This window comes from Lathyrus oleraceus, chromosome 2 (assembly GCF_024323335.1).
Source record: "Lathyrus oleraceus cultivar Zhongwan6 chromosome 2, CAAS_Psat_ZW6_1.0, whole genome shotgun sequence".
Classification (NCBI taxonomy): domain Eukaryota; kingdom Viridiplantae; phylum Streptophyta; class Magnoliopsida; order Fabales; family Fabaceae; genus Lathyrus; species Lathyrus oleraceus.
The window spans coordinates 404,817,867-404,839,125 of NC_066580.1; positions in this window are offsets into that span (position 1 = coordinate 404,817,867).

Sequence of the window (21,259 nt, forward strand, 5' to 3'; positions counted from 1 at the left end):
TCAGATGTATATTTGATAAGATCCATCTTAGAAATCAATAAAGTGGTATGATTCAACATATACTGTCTTAGTCGGCGAGCAGAAAATAAATGGCAGAAAATAAAATCCTAATTATTACAACGCTTTGATGCAGTTACATAATAAAGATGGCGAAAAGTAAAACTGAAAATATTACAAGTTAAAACTTAAAATATTACAAGGGCGAAGCAGTTACAGTGTATGAATAACATAAATAAGAGTGAAAATAGGAAATAATAATAAGGTTTGTTAAGGTTTAAGAAAAGGTTTATGGTTTAGAGGAAACAACACGGTTAAAGTTTTAGGTTTGAAATTTAGAGTTTGTGACGAAATTGTCAGGGTTTAGGAAAAATCAGGGTAGTTAGTTATGAAAAAAATGTGCAGATCTAAATATATGTATATAAAAAAAATATGAATTAAAAAAAAACAACGGCGTTGCTAGCGCAAAATTGCGATCATCGCAACTGGATCAGATAACACAAATGTCACGCCTCATACACGTATATGTGAAAACGGCGTATTGACACGATCCGATCCGAAAACATAATCAAATTATAACATAAAATAGAAATATATATATATATATTTAACCAAACCGCATGTATCTGGAATACATAACACAGTCACACATATGAACATGTATTTGAAACACAGTAACAAATATATCAACAAAATAGATAAAGTATATATCATATATAAACTATTACCAAAATGTGTGTACGATAGTATAGATCAGTCACTCTCAGTTTCTCTTTTTTGTTCTGTCTTTTGGCCTCTCTCTATCAGTCATGCTAGTAAATATATATAGGAACAAATTAGGTTAATGATAATGGGCCTAAGTTTATTTTGAAACCCAATATTAAATTAAAAACTGAATAAAGTTAAATAATTAAAATAGTTAAAATTAAAATAAAAACTAATTAACCTATTTATTTATTCTAGACCCAATATTAAATTAAAAACTGAATAAAGTTAAATAATTAAAATAGTTAAAATTAAAATAAAAACTAATTAACCTATTTATTTATTCTAGACCCAATATTAAATTAAAAACTGAATAAAGTTAAATAATTAAAATAGTTAAAATTAAAATAAAAACTAATTAACCTATTTATTTATTCTAGACCCAATATTAAATTAAAAACTGAATAAAGTTAAATAATTAAAATAGTTAAAATTAAAATAAAAACTAATTAACCTATTTATTTATTCTAGACCCAATATAAAAATAAATAGACTCAAAAAAAATAAAAGTCAGGCACCAAAATGCTCGAAAAAATAAAATGAACACGTCAAAATAATCAGCGCGAAATAAATGACTCGGAAAAATACAGCATTTGGTCGGATTTTGAAATAAAAATTATGACCGTTTAAACTGCTCAGACTGATCAACATATGACCAAAAATAGTCATAAAAATATTTTTAGCATGTCAAATTAAACCACGTGAACCGCAGATTAATGTTACCGACATTTGCAAACTTAAACTTGACATTTTTTCGTTGACTAATTTTAGGCACAGTTAAAAAGTTAATTTGACCAGTCTGTTTGTAAATTCCGAGAAATTATTCCGGCTAATATTAAGACAGAAAAAAAATGTTATGCTATGAAGATGATGCAAATGAATGTGAAACAAAAAATTGGTTAGAGTTAAAAATAGAGGGCAAATTTTGGGGTGCAACACAGTTGACTGAAAAGTCTAACCTTTGCTTAAGCCTAATTGCTTGGTTATAGTGTGTGCTAAATGACTCTGTTTGATTGATTGCTTGATGCATCTGTACATGTTGCTTGCATGCCTTTGTGCATTTATCATCATTAATTGTTCATTATTGCATGATCATCATTTCATATCTTTGTGGTTTGTTTGAGTTTGCCCATTGAGGACAGCTATAAGTCCATTCATTGGCTTTTGTTCCTATGATTTGGAAGGGATTGAGTGTAAGACCATTTCATTTGGCCACTTATGCCCATTACTTGTTTGTTTGTTGTATGTGAGGATGCAATGGTAAGACCATGTTGTTGGCATTTGTACTCTCATGATCATCTGTTGGAGATTAGAGTAAGCCCAGATAGATTGGCATCTGACATCCATCTTTTTGTTTGTTTGTTGTATGTGAGGATGCAATTTGTAAGTCCATGTTGTTGGCATTTGCTTTCCCATGATCATTCTTTGGAGATTGGTATAAGTCCAGTTGATTGGCATCCGGTATCCACCCTTTTGTTCTGTTTTTGCTTTGTGAGATTGGAGTAAGTCCATTGATGGCATCCGATATCATTGTTTGTGTTTTAGGAGGTTGGTGTAAATCCATTTATTGGTATCCGATATCCGCTTTTGTTTGTGAGATTGGTATAAGTCCATTGATGGCATCCGGTATCACCTTGCTTTTTATTTGCTTGCTTGTTTTGTTGCCTTTTCCAAAGGACACGCTTGAATCATCTTCTATATGATTTCAAGAGGTGAACTTCTAGGAAGTTTTACACTCCTCATTCACATCCTTTTTGTATCAAAACCCCTTTTCACTTGTTGACTTTTAAAACTTGTAAATACATGTTGTGCAAACCTTCTCATGTCTTTTCAAATTAGAAACTTGGACCCTAAGTCCTTGACTTTTCAAACTTCACTTTTCATAACACTTCTTCGGATCGAATCTTAACCATACTTTGACCATATTTTGTGAATACTCATAATCAATTAACTTCACCCATTCAATTGTTTTGTGGCTTTGTCCATTGTTGATATGTTTTCATACATTAGCCGTAGGTTTCAATTACCATAGTGGTTGATGTAAATCTTACCTTATCCTTAGTGAGTTGATTGTAAGTCTTCCATACTTATTATAGGGTTAACCCCTCACTAGTATGTTGAAGCCGTCCTCGCATGGTGGATTGTTGATTCAGGTTGAGTTTTCTCCCATTGGTAATGAAAAGCCTTAGTGCTCTTGTTTTAAAATGAACTCACTAATTTTTGGAAATCTTTTAGCCGAACTACGGCGTTTTGATCCTTTACCTTTGTATGGAAAGGTACGTAGGCAACGGGTTCATCCGTTCAAACACAAAAATAATAAAATTGTACATTCTTTTCTCATCTTCCCATTCATGTTTGCACAATATGTCATAAACAAATAAACTTTTTCTTATACAACAAGTGTGAAAAGGGCTCCCTAGGAGTACCTAGGACGTGATGGGTGCCTAACACCTTCCCATTGCGTAATTTACCCCTTACCCAGATTCTCTGATCTTTTCATTAGTTTTCTATGTGTAAAACTTCTTAGGCTTTTGTTCGCTTTTTAGCCAGTCCTTTGGATAAATAAAAGTGCGGTGGCGACTCGATTTCTTTGTATGCTTTGCTTATGGTTTAATCAATAAATCATAAAGTGACGAATACACCGCTACAGAAAAGTGGCGACTCTGCTGGGGAATACATTAGACCTTCACTGGTGGTATTGCCTGCTTTTCACCCTTGTTGTATGATATTTGTTTATGTGTTATTTGACATATTTTTGTACAATTTGGGATAACTGTATTGATTGTAATGTTTGAATTGCTTGATATACAATTGCTGTTTGCTTTGGTGATCTCTGTGAGATGAGTTCTATACCCGAACTCGAGTGCACCTTAGGATAGGAGAATGGCGTAGTCTTATTGACTGGTGTGGAGTATTCCTTAGCCAGTTGACTTGCGAGTCCATTCACTTGGTGGAGGTCATGTTGGATTAATAATGTCACACAAGTTATTTGTGGTTAGGCATTATTCTTTCAATCATGTGCCTTAGAAGCCAAGGACCTTAGTTTACCAAGCCCATCTTGGCCTATTTTTTAGGACGTAGTGCGGAGGTCGTTCAGATGTAAGATCTGATGCGATTGTTATGCGATACTACACTCATAAGAGTCTCTCTTGAGAATATTCTTGGAATACGAGTATTCGTTCATCCGATAATATTCGAAAGATGGGACGATGATTATGGGAACCTCTGGTAGAACATGTCTGGCAGGTTTAAACCCTAGTACACTCCCTTTGGGTGGTTCTTAACCAAGACTCCATGCTCGTGACTCTCAGCAAACCCGTGATTCATGGTTGAGTCGTTCAGACATCCTTAATATCAATGGAACTTGGGTGTTGATAAGGTGAAAACCTAAATCCACCAAAATGGATGGTTGATATTAAGGATGATTGAACCGGTTCATGTACCGTTAATATCAATGGAACTTGGGTGTTGATAAGGTGAAAACCTAAATCCACCAAAATGGATGATTGATATTAGGGGTACAATGAGCTTTCCCATGACCTTTGTTTGGTGTGACTTGCTTGATCCTTGAGTGTGATTGTTGCATTCATGCATTCATGCATTCATCCGCATTTCATGTCATCAGAAAAATAAGAAAATTTTCAAGGAACTTAAAGGGTTTATTTGCAAAATTTTCAGACATGGAAAGACCAAAAAGGCATACAAAGAAGTACAGCTTTAGACAGCCCGATGTGAAAGAGTTAAGGAATCTGACATCTTATGTATTAGATCCCTTGGGTTTCAAAGCTCGCTATGGGAAGCTTCTACCTCTGTTGACTACCCAGGTTGATGAGGGTTTGATGAGTACTCTGGCTCAGTTCTATGATCCTCTGTATCACTGCTTCTCTTTCCCGGACTTCCAGTTGTTGCCTACCTTGGAGGAGTATTCTCACCTTATTGGGATTCCTATTCTGGATCAAGTGTCGTTCAGTGGCTTAGAGAGTATTCTGACTGCTCGAGAGATTGCAGACTTGTTGCACATAGATGAAGCTTTGATCAAAGCCAATCTGACTACCAAAGGTGGAATTCAGGGTCTTCCTTCTGAGTTCCTCGTCGCTCAAGCTACCATCTATGGGAAGGCCATGAGTGAGGATGCCTTTGAGGCTTTATTTGTTCTGCTCATCTACGGTTTGGTGTTGTTTCCCAACTTCGACAAATTTGTGGACGTGAACGCCATTAGGATCTTCTCAGTTCTTAATCCCGTTCCGACTTTGTTGGGTGATACCTACGTCTCTTTGCACCTGAGGAATGCAAAGGGTGGAGGAGTTATTGTCTGCTGTCTACCTTTGCTGTACAAGTGGTTTATTTCGCACTTGCCGCAGACTGTTGCTTTCAAGGAGAACAAGGGATGTCTACGGTGGTCTCAGAGACTTATGTCTCTCACTAATGACGATATCTCTTGGTATGATCGCGTGTATGATACCGTTCAGATCATTGACTATTGTGGTGAATTCCCTAATGTGCCTCTTCTTGGTACATGTGGTGGGATAAGCTACAATCCTATTCTCGCACGACGTCAGCTTGGGTTCCCCCTAAAGGATAAACCTCATAACATTATGTTAGAAGGTGTATTCTTTCAGGAGGGTAAAGATCCCCAAGGCCTGAAAGCCAGATTTGTCCGCGCTTGGCGCAAGATCTGCAAGAAGAGTAGGAATGAATTGGGTCCGAAGAATTGCATTGCTTTGGAGCCCTACACCTCTTGGGTCAGGCAAAGAGCTTCTGTATACCTTATGCCATATGATCATCCGAGACATACACCTTTGGATGTGGCTGGGCCTTCAACCCTCCCTACCCAACGTGTAGAGGAGTTGAGAGAAGAAGACCTTTCACGTGCTTGGATCCGTGAAAGAGAAGAATTGCTGCAGCAGCTTAAGGAGAAGGACGCTCTGATTGAGTTCCTCGAGCATCGAATGATCGACGATCCGAATGATACTTGGACTTCTCTGCTTCCTCAGTCTTCCAAGTTCAGGAAGAGGAAGTATGATCGACTTGCGAAGGAGAAAGCAGACATGGTAGCTGCCTATGAGAGAGAGATCAAGAAGCTTTGTGTTTCTCGTCTTCCAGCATCCCGAGCTTCTAGGGATCCATAGGATGTGATTTTCCTTTTCTCTTTGTAATATGATCAAAATGCTGTACTTCTTTGTCTCGATTATATTGAATGAGATATTTTTCATATGAAATTAAAATGCTTAAAAATTCAAAATTTGCAAATAATACCCTAAGGGTTCCTTGAAAATAAAACAAAGCATCTGCACAAGCACTTCATGCATCATGTCGCATAAGCAAGTACCTTGTTTCTGGTCTTCTTGCCTGTGGCCTAACTCTGTGCTCTTCATTTTTTTGAAGACAAGCTGACTCACCGGTATTATACTCGAGCCAATTCTGCAAGAGTAATGGATCAACTAGAACAAGAGAACCGAGAATTGAAAGAAGAGGTCGCCAGACTTGGCGCTTTGATGGAGCAACTTCTTGCTGCTCAGAATCAACCTGCTCAACCGCCTGCAACTCCTGTCCAGAGGACTGTTATCTCAGAGGTCGCTGTTCCGATTGTGCCTGCTGCCAGTGCTCATTTCATGCCCAATGCTATGCCAGCCGGGTTCCCTTGGGGAATGCCTCCGGGTTTTATGCCTGATATTCCTGCTCCGACTTTTGCTCATATGCCGACATCTAGCCCGGTCCCTGTTGCTGCTCCTCCTGTCGTGCATACCATGCCTAGGGTAGACGACACCATCTATCATTCTGAGCCGTCTAAGGGCCCGGATGTTAATGAGAAAATGGACGCTATGAATGACCAATTCCTTGAGCTGAGAAAGGAGTTGAAGACCCTCCGAGGGAAAGATTTGTTCGGCAAGTCTGCTACCGAGTTGTGCCTTGTTCCAGGTGTTAAGATACCGATCAAGTTCAAAGTGCCCGACTTTGAAAAATATAAGGGGAACACCTGCCCTCTTGCTCATCTGGTCATGTACGCCAGAAAGATGTCTACCCAAACAGATAATGATCAACTTCTGATCCATTATTTTCAAGACAGTCTGTCCGGTGCTGCACTCAGATGGTACATGAGTTTGGACAGTGCTAATATCCGATCCTTCAATGATCTTGGCGAAGCCTTCGTCAAGCAGTACAAATACAACGTTGATATGGCTCCTGACCGTGATCAGCTCAGGGCCATGTCTCAGAAGGATAAGGAGACATTCAAGGAGTACGCCCAGAGGTGGCGAGAGCTGGCTGCTCAGATTACTCCCCCGCTGGAGGAGAAAGAGATGACTAAGATCTTCTTGAAGACTCTTAGCTCATTTTATTATGAGCGGATGGTAGCAAGCGCTCCCTCGGATTTCACTGAGATGGTGAACATGGGGATGCGTCTCGAGGAAGGTGTCCGTGAAGGACGATTGGCAAAGGATGAGAGCTCTTCTTCTAAACGGTATGGGGTGTTTAAGAAGAAGGATGGGGAAGCACATGCTGTGCAATCCCATGCTAAATCTAGAAGACCCTCTGTTCAGAGGAAGCCAGCACGGCGTAATAGCAATCAGCACCAGGTGGCTCACATAGCACCTGTCTTTAAAGACAATTCTCAGCGGTATCAACAGCCTCAGTATCAGCAACAGCAGCGTCCACAGCAACAGGCTTACCAGCCTCGTGGCAGTACAACCAACCAAGCTAACTTGAGTTATGATAGGAAAAAGATCAGCTTCGATCCAATTCCTATGTCATATGCAGAGCTTTATCCTTCCTTGTTGGAAAGGAAATTGGTTACACCCAGGGATCCTCCTGCTATTTGTCGCATCCGCGAAAAACAACCGGCGGGCTGAAACAAAAACAACACAGAGCCGCCACCGTGCGTTATTTATCCCAAAAAAGGGAAAGGAAACGCTCAGAGTAAACCTGGAAAAAAGCAAGGTCTCGCGACCAAAGAGAAAGGGATCGGGAGTCGGTTACGCAAGGGGAAGGTATTAGCACCCCTCACGTCCGTTGTACTCGACGGGATCCACGCTCTAAAAGAAAGAAAAGGTTGCTAAACAAACATCACACACACACACCGAAGATAACACAGGTGGAGGAAGAGGGGAGAGGGCTCGCTAGGATATCGCATCCTATGCCTACGTATCTCGTCTGGAACGAGAATCAGAGCTGCCGTAGTTCGGCTCACGCACGCCAAACAAGACACACACAAACACAGGCAAACATGGAACCCGAACGCCAATCGCTGGACTTACATCGGCTTCCGAACCAAACAAACACACTCAAGATACGGACAGCCAATCGCTGGTCTTACATCCATATCCTGGCACACAAGAGGGTTAACAAGCAAACACACACAAAAAGAAAAAAAGTGCCCGGAGAGACCTCGCACGGTCTCCTGCCTACGTACCTCATCTGGTATGAGGATCAGGGCGATGTAGTTCCCCTGAACGGGAAAGAAATTCTAACTAGATACAAAGGGAGACACACTACTAGGAAGTTGTACTCGAGCCTAGATGTTATCATGCATCGTTGCCCTATGTTATGGTTTCTATCTACTTGCACAACAGCAAGCTAATCCTAACCAGGAAAAAGCAAAGCATGCAAGCATAAACAAAACAAAGCAAACATTCCAAATAGCACACACTATATCCAGTCAAGTGAGGCTCAAACAAGGGTTAAGTTGCAAAAGCAACACAACTGTGTCAGGTGATATTAGCTCTTAACCCTGACATTGAGAGTCAGGGTGAAGCCAGATGAAAGGTGAGTGAAGATTAGACTTCACAGCTCTTATCCCTGGCCAGGGAGAGCTTCAGACAAAGGAGCGTGGGTCCAAAAAGCGGGAACCCTTCTACACTCAAGACTCTGACTCAACTGTACAACAGTACAAGATCTTGGGTTAATGTCCCAATGCATCAACACAATGGTGTGAGCAGAGGGACGACTCAATAGAATAGCGGGAGATAAATTGCATATCTCTCTTATCCGCCAATTGCCTTAATCAAGGTCTTTTCCTGCTTGGGGACAAAGTTAAACAATCACAAACATCGCCTCTTAAGGAGGACTTCAGACAGTTGCCTGGCTAAATAACAAGCCAGGTCTTCCAGACTACATGGAGACAAGAGAGTCTACCTCAATTGGTTTATACAACCAAGCAGCAGCACAAAGCAAGTTCAAAGATGAACTGTTAGCGACTATGGTACCTGAAATCAATCTAATTCAGTCAGTATACCAATCACACAGTCAAAACAAACAAGTTAAGAATCAACATTCAATGTAATCAAACAATGCAATGTGCAAAGCACAATCAACTCAAGTGAGCCAAGCATCCTACAAAATAAACCAAGTTAGTTCATAACAAGCATATAAACCAAACTCAATCAACTTGAATTAAACTCTTCAAAGCATTTGCCTCTTCAACCTGAAAATCACATTCAAATGTGAGAAACAAGACCACTAGGACAAGCCTAGGGTCCAAAGGAGATGAAAAATCCAAAACAGCAAGTGAAAATTAACCAAAATCAAGATTTATCAAGCAAAAAGAGAATCCAATTGGTCTCACACCAAAACTGTGCACCAAATCCATTTCATACACAAAACATGCCAAACTATGCATTTTGGAAACATATTAGAGCAAACAGAATGATCACAATCAAATCAATATCAAAACAGCTCAATAAATTCCACAAATATTCAAGCTTAAACAGAACACATTCAATGAGTAGCATATCAAATTTCATGCCATTTGGACCAGAGGAAGTATGGAAATTAAATTCATAAAGTTCAGACAAGTTCAAGCAAGCCAACACAAGTCATCAAAACAATCATCAACTTCCATCAATCATAAAACAGTGACAACATATCATAAATGAATGGGATCAAATCCAAAATGACCTATAATGTGTCTAGAATCCACATGTCAAATTTCACATTCATCCAATCAATAACCAGAATTTCACAAATCAAATGCCAACATGTGTCACAAAAAATCAACAAATGACCAAACAAGGGAGAAAATTCCAATCAAATAGGAAATGCCATCAATAAATCCAGAAATATTCCCATGTGTTCTCAACATACATATGCTCAATCATGCAAAAATTTAGCTCAATCCAATGTCCCTAAGCACATCAAATAAAATCATGAAATTCACCAAGCATGGTGTGACACAAATTGTCACACCTCTAACCAAGAATTCATATCTCATCAACCAGGGATCCAAAAATTGCAAACTATACATCAAAATCACCAGCAAAGAGTCCAGAACATGCACAAAAAATTTCAAGCATTTCTATGGAAGCATCATCATTTTATGAATGAAATGGCATGGCATACACAAATTGGACACATTCAATCAAACCCTAGGCAATTAATTTTTCCACACGTGCACAAAAATATTAAAAATCACCATAAAAAACTACACATCACAAGGAGAATGGTGAAAAAAGTCTCATCAAATTCGGAGCAAAATTGAAGGAGTTATGAATTTTTGAAGTTTGGAAAACAATGCATATGGAAATTGGAGGGGAAAATAAAATGGATTTAAGTTTGAAAACATGCTGCAGGTGATACGCGTATGGCGCACAGTGATACGCGTATGGCGCGTCTGGTGCCCAGTGATACGCGTACGGCGCATAGTGATACGCGTATGGCGCATAGTGATACGCGTATGGCGCATAGTGATACGCGTATGGCCAGTGGTGGTTTCCACCATCTTCTTCGCGAAGACGGCGGAGCTATAGTGCATGCGTTCAGAAAATTTCCAGAATTTTGCCAAAAAAATTATATCAACAGAAAGCTCTTCCAATGGAGATTACAGATCAATTAACATCTAATCCTAATTCATCAAGATCAAAGAGAAACGAGCAAAAACATTTTGACATGTCAAACTTTAATCAAGCATAACTCATTCATTTCTCATCCATTTCACACGAATTTTATATCAGATTAATCAGCGTGAAAAGATCTACCTAAACATGGCAATGGATTGAAGAATTAAGAGACTCGAATTTTTACCTCTTGAAGAGCAGAACAATAAAACCGGCGATTCAAGCTCCTAAAGTGTCCAGATCCACTCCTATATTGATGACTTGAAGCTTTATGACGAAATTGGAGCTTGTAATGGCTTAGATCTTGATTAATTTTCCACTTCCATCTTCATGAATTTGCTTGGAGTATGCTTGATTTCTGCTCGAATTCAATGATCCAATGCTTGCTTCTTCATCCACTACACTCAATAAACCAGAATATGGAAGAAAAATGCTATGCTATGTGGAGAATTTTCAAGTTTTGATTGAGAGAAAATTTTGGAGGGAAAAAGTTTCAAGATCCAAAAATGGTGAAAAAGTGATTAACCTCCAAAGTTCTGTTATGATTAGAGTATATATATGCTCTACTAATCACTCTCTAATCACACTTAAGCCAAATGTTAATGAAATGGTAAGTGTAATTGGCAATTTGAGGTGCAAATGCAAAATTTGGATTTTCACCCTATGCATGAAAATGCATGGTGAATAGTGCATGAATTTCCACTTAATTTCACTCAAAAATCTGTTTTGGAGCCAATGGAAATGGTGTAATGCTCAAATAATGCACAAATTTTAAATTCCATATTTTCCCTCCAAAAATGCAAGAATTTGCAAATGATTATGTGAAGACAAATGGTGTAATGCAATGTATGTTTTGGAAACTAGAGGTTAAAATAAGAATTTAGCAAAAAGAACCACTTGAATTGGAGTTTTGGTTGAGAAGTTATGCCCATTTGAAATCCCATGCATATTTGGCAATGATTTGATCATATCTCTTCAACCGCACGTGAGAAATTGATGATCTGGGACTTTTTGGAAATGGGAGAGAAAGATCTACAGCTTTCATGTTCAACAAAATTTCATTTGAAGCCTCTTTGGATGACGTAATATCAAGTTGAATTTGAACCAAAACTTTCCATTTCTGGAAACTTTCAATTATAGGTCACTTTCCATTTTTGGAAACTTTCCATCTGACTTTATTTTCTTCATTCTTGATGTTTGAAATGTCAAATGAAACTTGTTTAGACATGAATGAAGTATATCCAACCCTCTCCCACCTCCAAATCCATCAATTCAGGCACAGTTGACCACAGTTGACTTTCCTGACTGATAGATGAATTTGGCTATGCACTGATCAAGTTGAGCTTCAAACTCCTGATGAAATGGCTCAATGATGAAACCCTAGCTTCCATAAGCTCAAAATAATCACATGATGATCCCCATATCCATTGTAGACCCCATCTCCTTGCCAAACCTTGATTGGCCCAATGCAGATGATTAGGGTTGATCAGTGGTCAAAACCCTAACCCCAAGGTATCTGATCAATCTCTTGGATGATATCAAGATCATGATGATGTACCATTTCACCCAAGATCAAGCTCAATCTCCTTGAGAAACCATGAAACCCTAATTTGTACCACACATCCTCAGATGATTAATGATCAATTCAATGAAACCCTATCTTGCATACATCAACCTTTTATCTTCTGATCAAGACTTAGGAGGATGACTTGCTCAATGTAGCCACATGTTATGCAAATATGCAATGCCTAATGACCTACAAATGATATGTAAAAATGCAAAGCTAGTCCCAAGAGAGGAGGGCAAATTTTGAGGTGTTACACTATTCCTGCAAACCCTCAATGGTGGTATAAACTAGACCAACACTGTGTTTATCATTCCGGTGCTCCGGGCCATAACATAGAGAATTGCTACCCGCTAAAGACAAAGGTTCAAGACCTTATGAGATGTGGAATTCTGAGCTTTGAAGATTCAGGCCCGAATGTTACCAAGAACCCACTGCCCGCGCATGGGAAATCTGTTAATATGGTCCAGGGATGCCCTGGGAAGTACAAGGTCAAATATGTAAGCCATATTAGACAATCGTTGGTCGAATTACATCAGTTGCTGTGTCAATACAGCCACATGGAGCATGATCACGACAAGTGTCGCATCTGTTCGGTTAATCGTTTGGGTTGTAACCAGGTGTAACACCTCAAAATTTGCCCTCCTCTCTTGGGACTAGCTTAACATATTGCATATCATTTGTAGGTCTTTAGGCATTGCATATTGCATATCATGTGGTTACATTGTGCAAGTCATCCTCACAAGTCTTGATCAGAAGATGAAGAGGTTATGTGCAAGCTAAGGTTTCATTGGACTGATCATTAATCATCTGAGGATGGAGGTCCAAATTAGGGTTTTGTGGTTCTCAAGGAGATTGATCTTGGTCTTGTTTGAAATGATTCATCATCATCATCATGGTTTGTCATCATCAAGAAGATTGATCAGATACCTTGAGATTAGGGTTTTGACCACTGGTCAACCCTAATCAGTTGCATTGGGCCAATCAGGGTTTGTGCAGGAGACGGGGTCTATGATGGATATGGGGATCATTCCATGATTTTATTGAGCTTATTGAGGCTAGGGTTTCATCCTTGAGCCATTTCATCAGAGAATTGGGGCTCAGATTGATCAGTGCATTATCAAATTCATCTATCAGTTAAAAAGTCAACTGTGGTCAACTGTGCTTGATTTTATGGATTTGGAGGTAGGAGAGAGTTAGATACACTTCATTCATGTTGAAACAAGTGTTATTTGATATGTCAAAGCTCAAGAATGAAGAAAATAAAGTCAGGACAAAAATTGCCAGAAATAGAAAGTGACTTGTAATGGAAGTTTCCAAAAATGGAAAGTTTTTCACCACAAAATTACATGTCCAAAAAAGCTTCAAATGAAAATTTGTTCAACATGAAAGTTGTAGATCTTGGTCTCACCTTTTCAAAAAGTCCAAGAACTTGAAATTCTCATGTATGGTTGACAAGTTATGGTCCATTCATTTTCCAAAAAGGCCTATAATCAAAGTGGCATAACTTTCACATGGAGTGTCCAAAATGAGTGATCTTTTTATGAGAAAACTCCATTTAACATGTACTTTCATGGTGCATAATCAAAATTCATCAAAAATGGTCAATGCAAAAGGTCAATTTTCAAGTGTACTAATGAAAATCCAAGGGCAAAATGGTCCAACTTGAGAAATACTTGGAATTTTGGAATGGGAGTTTTTGCAACACATCACAAATGCAAATTAGAAGTGGTTTGAACTGTCATGAGTTTTCAAGATGCAATTTTTGGCTAGGCTACTTTTGAATTTGCACTTAAAATGCAATTTTGGCATAGCATAGTGAAAATGAATTGTACAAGGCCAATCAACATGAGACCAAAGCCAACACATTCCAAATGATAATTAGAAGGTGTCTGAGCTGTCACCTTGCTGTCATGTGCCCTAATGTGAAAAGTCATTTTTGCCCTTGCATTGAAAAATGGCATTATGCTAATTATTTCATTTTTGGTTAATTGGTGATTAGAAGGTGATTAAGTTGAAGTATAAAGTGCTAATTGTAACTGAATTGCACACATAACCACAATTGCAATTTTCAAGATCCATAACTAACTTTCCCTCCAAAAGTGCAAAAACTCTTCAATCTTCATCAAACTTCTCTTGATCCAAACTTCTTCAATTCTCAATCATTTTGCGAAATTCCTTTTGCTTCATCTTCCATAGATCCTTAGCTTCAACTGTTTTGGTGATTTGGAGCAAGAAAGCATTGGATTCGTGACACTGTTCACATCATGCTCAACAATGGAGTTTGGAGATTTCTCACATCTGGATCGTGCTTGAGCTGAAATACAAGTTCCAATCAACTTCCTAAAGCTTCATCTTCATCTGTTTTTGGTAATTGCGTGCAAGAACTCAAAGAACAACCACTGCCATCACTTTAAGGTCAGTTTTCGAATCTTACCATTTCTTTAATTGTGATAGGCGTTAGAAAGATCATTCAACGTAGAATAACATGCTGCTTGTGGTTTGTGAATTGATTGAGTGTAGAAAGAGAAATCATGATTTTAAGTTTGATGTTCATTTCTTTTTTGGTTCGATCTGTGATGTGTGTTGAGAATTAAGAAAAATCATTAGCATATCTTGAATGTACATGTTAAGACGATTCCAACGGTTATAGATTTGCGCATTTTGGTTGAGATTTGAGCGAAACCAAATTTTGGAAGTGAAGAATACATGAACACGGTGATGGACGCGATTTCCTGGAGATTTTCCCGTGCTTGATCTTCCTTCAGCGCGTTTCAATTTCAAACGCTGTTTAGCGCCAAATCCGTCCACTCACATCACGCCACCGAATTAATGAGACGGTACCGTTTTGGTCTGGAACGCCAGAATTACAAGAATGCCACCAGAATCATTTTAATCCATTAATTCATTTAATAATTATTCCAATAAATTAACAAATCTTTAAAAAATCATAGATCACTCAAAATTCATCCAATTTTTGTGAAATTTTTTGTGCCATGCTCATGATAATGTGTAGAATTTTATGATGATTTTTGTGAAATTTTTGCACGTGTGGAAATTTAATTGGCCTATTGATTTTGTTCATGTGTCATATTTTGTATGTTTTGCCAAAACCATCATGAAATGCTCATACCTTTAAAGAAATGAATGAAAATTTTTGTGCTTGTTCTGGACATGTTGATGGTGATTTTCATGTAGAGTTTGTGATTTTTGGATACTTGGTGATGGAGATATGATTTTTTGAATAGAGGTGTGACAATTTGTGTCACACCAAGCTAGGTCAACTTCATGATTTTATTTAAAATGCCTAGAGATGTTTGTTTGAGCTGAAATTTTGTGTGGATGATCATTGATATGTCAAGATAACATGTGAATTTTGCTGGAATTGTTGATGGCATTTTCTAATTGATTGATAATTTTCTTCTCTGTATGCTCATTTTGTGACATTGTGTGACACATGTTGGCATTTTGCTTGTGAAATTCTCATATGGTATTGGATAAAGATGAAATTTGGTATGAGCATTCTAGACACATTATAGGACATCATGGTTTTGATCCCATTCATTTCTTAATTGTTGTCACTGTTTTATGAATTATTGAAATGGATGCTTGTGTTGATGCCTTGAATTGGCTTGTATAAATGTGTCTGGAATTCTTGATTTTCATTCACCTACTTTCTTTTGTCCAATTGAGCTGAAAATTGACATGCTATACATTGAATGTGTCCTGTTTAGGTGTGAATTTTTGTGGAATTAATTGAATTGTTTTGGTATGCTTTTGAGTGAGATAGTTCTGTTTGGTCATTTGGAGTTGCAAATTGCATGATTGATGTTAAATTGTGCATGAAATGATAATGGTGAATGGTATGAGCATGGGGCCAATTGCATTTGCTTTTGATTTGTTTTAATGTGATTTTGGTTGGTTTGTACTTGCTGTTTAGAACTTTTTATCCCCTTTGGACCCTAGGCTTGGCCTAGTGGTCTAGTTTCTCACATTTGGTTTGGATTTTCAGGATGAAATGCACAATGCTTAAGGAGATTGCTTCAAGGCAATTTCAATTGAGTTTGGTTGATGTTTGTAAACTAACATTGGCTTTGTGTTGTAGGTTTGATGCTTGAGCTTGAGCTCATAGCTTGCACTTATGTGCATTAACTTGTGTTGTCTGTATAGATTGACTTTTGATGTTTATTGTTGGTTTGTCTGAGTACTGATGATACTTGATTGATTTCAGGTACATTTAGTCGCTTACAGTTCTTTAAGAACTTGCTTGCTGTTGCTTGGTTTTTTAACCAGTTGAGGTAGAATCTCTATACTTCATGTAGTCTGGAAGACCTGGCCTGTTACCTGGCCAGGCAACTGTCTGAAGTCCTCCTTAAGAGGCGATGATTGTGTTTGTTTACATTTGTGCCAAGCAGGTAAAGACCTCTATGAGGCAATTGGTGGATCAAAGGGATATGCAATCTATCCCCCACTATTCTGTTGAGTCGTCCCTCTGCTCACACGGCTGTGTGTTGATGCATTGGGACACAAACCCAAGATCTTGTGTTGTTGCACAATCGAGTCAGAGTCTTGAGCGTAGAAGGGTCCCTCCATTCTGGACCCACGCTCCTTTGTCTGAAGCTCTCCCTGGTTAGGGATAAGAGCTGTGAAGTCTAATCTTCACTCACCTTTCATCTGCTTCACCTTAGCCTCGCAATGGCAAGGTTAAGAGCGAACACTACCCATGTACAGACGACTTGCTTCGGCAGTCAAACCCATTGTTTGAGCCCACTTGACTGGATATAGTGTGTGCTTTGTGAATATTTGTTTGCTTGTATGCTTGTATGCTTGCTTCTTTCCTGGATAGGATTAGCTTGCTGTTGTGCAAGTAGGATAGAAACCTGAACATAGGGCAATGATGCATGATAACACTAGGCTCGAGAACAACTCCCTGGTAGTGTGTCTTCCCTTGGTTTCTGGCTAGATTTTCTTTCCCTTTCAGGGGAACTACGTCGCCCTGATCCTCATGCCAGATGAGGTACGTAGGCAGGAGACCGCGCGAGGTCTCTCCGGGCACCCTTTTCTTTTTTGCGTGTGTTTTGTTTGGCAGCTATCAGGCTCGAGTTCCCGACTCCCTGTTAGTCTGTGTGTGCCGTTTCTTTTGACGTCTCAGCGTCTCTTCTGGCTTGCTTGATGACTTGTAGGCTCGAGTTCCCGACTCCCTACTAGTTTGCATGTTCTTCCTTTCCCTTTCAGGGGAACTACATCGCCCTGATCCTCGTTCCAGACGAGGTATGTAGGCAGGAGACCGTGCGAGGTCTCTCCGGGCACTTTTTTTTCTTTTTGTGTGTGTTTGCTTGTTAGCTTCTTGTGTGTCAGGATATGGATGTAAGCCCAGCGATTGGCTGTCCGTATCCTGATTGTGTTTGTTTGGTTCGGAATCCGATGTAAGTCCAACGATTGGCATTCGGGTTCCAGGTTTGCCTGTGGGTGTGTGTGTCTTGTTTGGCGTGCGTGAGCCGAACTACGGCAGCTCTGATTCTCGTTCCAGACGAGATACGTAGGCATAGGATGCGATGTCCTATCGAGCTCTCTTCCTCTTAACCCCACCTGTGTTGTCTTCGGTGCGTGTGTGTGTGGTGTTTTAGCAACCTTTTCTTTTCTTAGAGCGTGGATCCCGTCGAGTACGACGGACGTGAGGGGTGCTAATACCTTCCCCTTGCGTAACCGACTCCCTTACCCTTTCTCTTTGGTCGCGAGACCATGCTTTTTCCAGGTTTCTCTGAGCGTTTCCTTTCCCTATCTTGGGATAAATAACGCACAGTGGCGGCTCTGTTTGTTTTTGTTTTAGCCCGCCGATTGTTTTTCGCGGATGCGACAGCTGGCGACTCTGTTGGGGAATACCGCAGGATGTTGACCTGTGCTGGTCCATCTTCCCTAAGCGAGTCTCTCCTAGCGTTCTAGGATAGTTTAGGTTGCTTGTGTTTATTTATTGCATTTATTATTCTGACTGTGTATATTTGCATAAATATTTGCATGCATCATACTATCGTGTTGCCGTCCTCTGTGCAGGTGGTTCCTCTGTTTTGGGGTGGGTGTTCTGAGTGGGGCTAAAACCCAGGCCCGAGTGTACACCTAGGATTAGTGTGGTCTCACGTTCCTCATTTGCTATATCAGTACGATGTTGCAACGTGACATACCACAAGCCAGACGAGGTTCATTTGATAGTGCTTTCCATTGTGGAATATTTCACTTTGGTTGAGTTACTTCATCTGAGCTGTTGACTCTGGTGACCGATCGTTTCCCGGATCTTTGGTTTAGATGATCTCAGGAGAGCTACAATGGCACACCCGAAAGGGCAAACCCATTGAGTATCTTTGCCCGATTGTCGAGACTATTATCCGCCTTAGGGTGACCTGATTAGAATTTACCTGTGAGGGGAGGGTGATTCTTTCAGATGCATGTTCAGATGGTGACTTTTTGTTCCGTGGATCAGAGTCATATTTATAAGTCGGATTTATGGGCATGTATTGCGGTGACGCCGGAGTGCTGTCCGTGATATTTATCAGTGGGGATCCGTTTATTTCAGGATTCCCTGGGCCGAGTTATTTATCAGTGGGGATCCGTTTATTTCAGGATTCCCCGGGCCGACTCAGAGGTTGTGGTTATCTGTTCAGTGGATCTCTGATGGTGATGATGATGATGGTGTATCTTGCGGTTCCGTTTATTTCGGAACCATTGAGTCGGATTTATTTATGGTTAATCAGACTTCAGATGGTTGTGATCAGTTCAGAAATCAGGGCTGTGATTCAGAGCAACAAATGATCAGATGACTTGGAGGATGGCCTAGTGCATTGCATACATCTGCATCATTCTCATTTTGCATTCATCTGCATCGAACCTATGTCTAGCCATATGGGGAGTATTATTGATTGAGAATCTGGTTGAGAGATATCTTGAATTTCAGAATGTGGATGTCAAAATGTTATCTGTCTCGATGAAGTCAGAATCAAAGGACAGAGTCTTCCTCATATGGATAGATGGTGCATGCGTGAGTCATACTAACCCATTTGCTGTTTTGTAGGTGTCAACCGGTGCGCATAGCTTGTTTGCTCAGATATCCTGCTAGGGGCAACAAATCCAAACCGATGGATTCTCCCAACGCCGACATCCTCGAACTGAAAGAGATGGTGAGGGATTTGTTCAGTGTTGTGCAAGGGCTTGCCTTGGGGCAGAAAGCCATGGCCGAGAGATTGGAAAGGATTGAGGGCTGGATGATCAAGGAGAAAGTTCAGGGAAAGGCTCTGTCATCCGAAGTAACAAATCCCTCTGGCTCTGTAGTGAAGAAATCCTCTGGCAATGGTCATCTTGAGAAGGAGGTTGAATCAGGTGGTGTGCAGGCCAAAAGAGAGCGCGGTAAGGATCGTTATCACCCATATGCTGATACGGTAACAATCCCTACTAGTGATCAATTTGCACAACAGCGGCAACCACCACCTCAACAGAGGACACAAAGAGCAGTGGGCCAAGTGAGGAGGAGGACGACAGATCGTCATTTCAATAAGCCGCTCGTGACTTACGCCTCTCTGTTTAAGAGGTTGAAGGATCTGGGATTGGTGCGGCCAAGGATGTTGACTCTGTTGAAACCTGATCAGAGGCCTGCCAGTTACGATGAGAATGTCAGGTGCGAGTTCCATGCTGGGGCACCCGGACATCATGTTGAGGATTGCAAAGCTTTTAAGCATGTGGTCCAGGACTTGGTGGATTCTAAGGCAATCAATTTTGCACCGACGACAGATGATAGTGCTAACCCCGTGACAAGGCATGGTCCTGTAAAAGTGGAGATGATGTCGAAGGACAAGAAAGGGATAGAGGTGACTGAGAAGGATCAGTTAAGAATGCCCATGTATGTGGTCCCAAAACGCCCGACGGAAAATGGAGCTTTCCCTCGTGTTGATGATTGTTGTGCGGCCATCGCTACAAAGGGGTGTGTAGTAATTGGGGAATCGATCCAGAGAATGATGAAAGTAGAAATGGACGATGTAAGGTGTAAAACACCCAGTCTGGCAGCTGAAACCGTCAAGGTGGAAAATGCCATTGGTGTTGAGAAAGAGGAAAAGTCGTCCATTTCTTCTTATAAACAGGCGGTGGAAGTGGTGAGAAATGGAGGGATCCCAGGCTGGGGACAGATCATAGGCATTGTGGTCAAGGCGGATATGTTTGGGATTGGTTATCATCCAGGTCAAGACTCGTCTGAGCAGAACAGAGGACGTCGTCCGTCGTTCACCTTTGTCAGTGCTGGAATGCTAGATTCGGGTCACACCTATACAGTGGGTGAAGAGATTGATAGTGACCGCGAACTGGAATCGTGGATAAAATCGTGTGTACCAGGGAACTGGAAGGCTTAAAAGATCAGCACTGACACTCGTCCGGAAGAGTAATATTTCTTGTTGTTAGTCTTTATTTGCATGAAAGCCATATGTGTTGCCCGACACGTAATGGTTCATTGTAAGGGCCACCTCATGTTCATAATTTGCAACATTTCTGCATCATTAATAAATGGATGTTTTTCAGTCAAAAAGCGGTGTTCCCTGTTTTTCATTTATTTTTGCAGTTTAAAAACAAATAAAAATGGCAATGTTTGTTTTCATTTTTCTTTTTTTGATTTGTCTCGTTCCGAATTCAAAAATAATTCTCCGGATCTCGTTGATAACAATTTGGTTACACCTCATATGACTTCGACAAACCGATCTATCATGCCGAAGAAGAAGACGAAGAAGATTGTGATCTGCTGAAATTAGCCAGGTTGTTTAAACAAGAGGAGAAGGTGATTCAGCCGCATGAGGAGCGATTGAGATCGTGAATCGGGGTACCGCCGAGGTCAGAAAGAAAATGAAAATCCGGGCTGCTTCAGAGGCGAGTCGAGAGCAGAATGGTAGCCCTGTTGGCAGAGCATGTGGATACCTTCGCCTGGTCATGTCAGGATATGCCAGGGTCGGATACCGATGTCGTTGTGCACAAGCTGCCATGGAGAGAAGATTGTCCTCTAAAGAAGCAGAACGCCAATGCCTGTATCAGAGAGCCATGGTGACTTTGTTTCATGATATGATTCATCATGAAGTTGAAT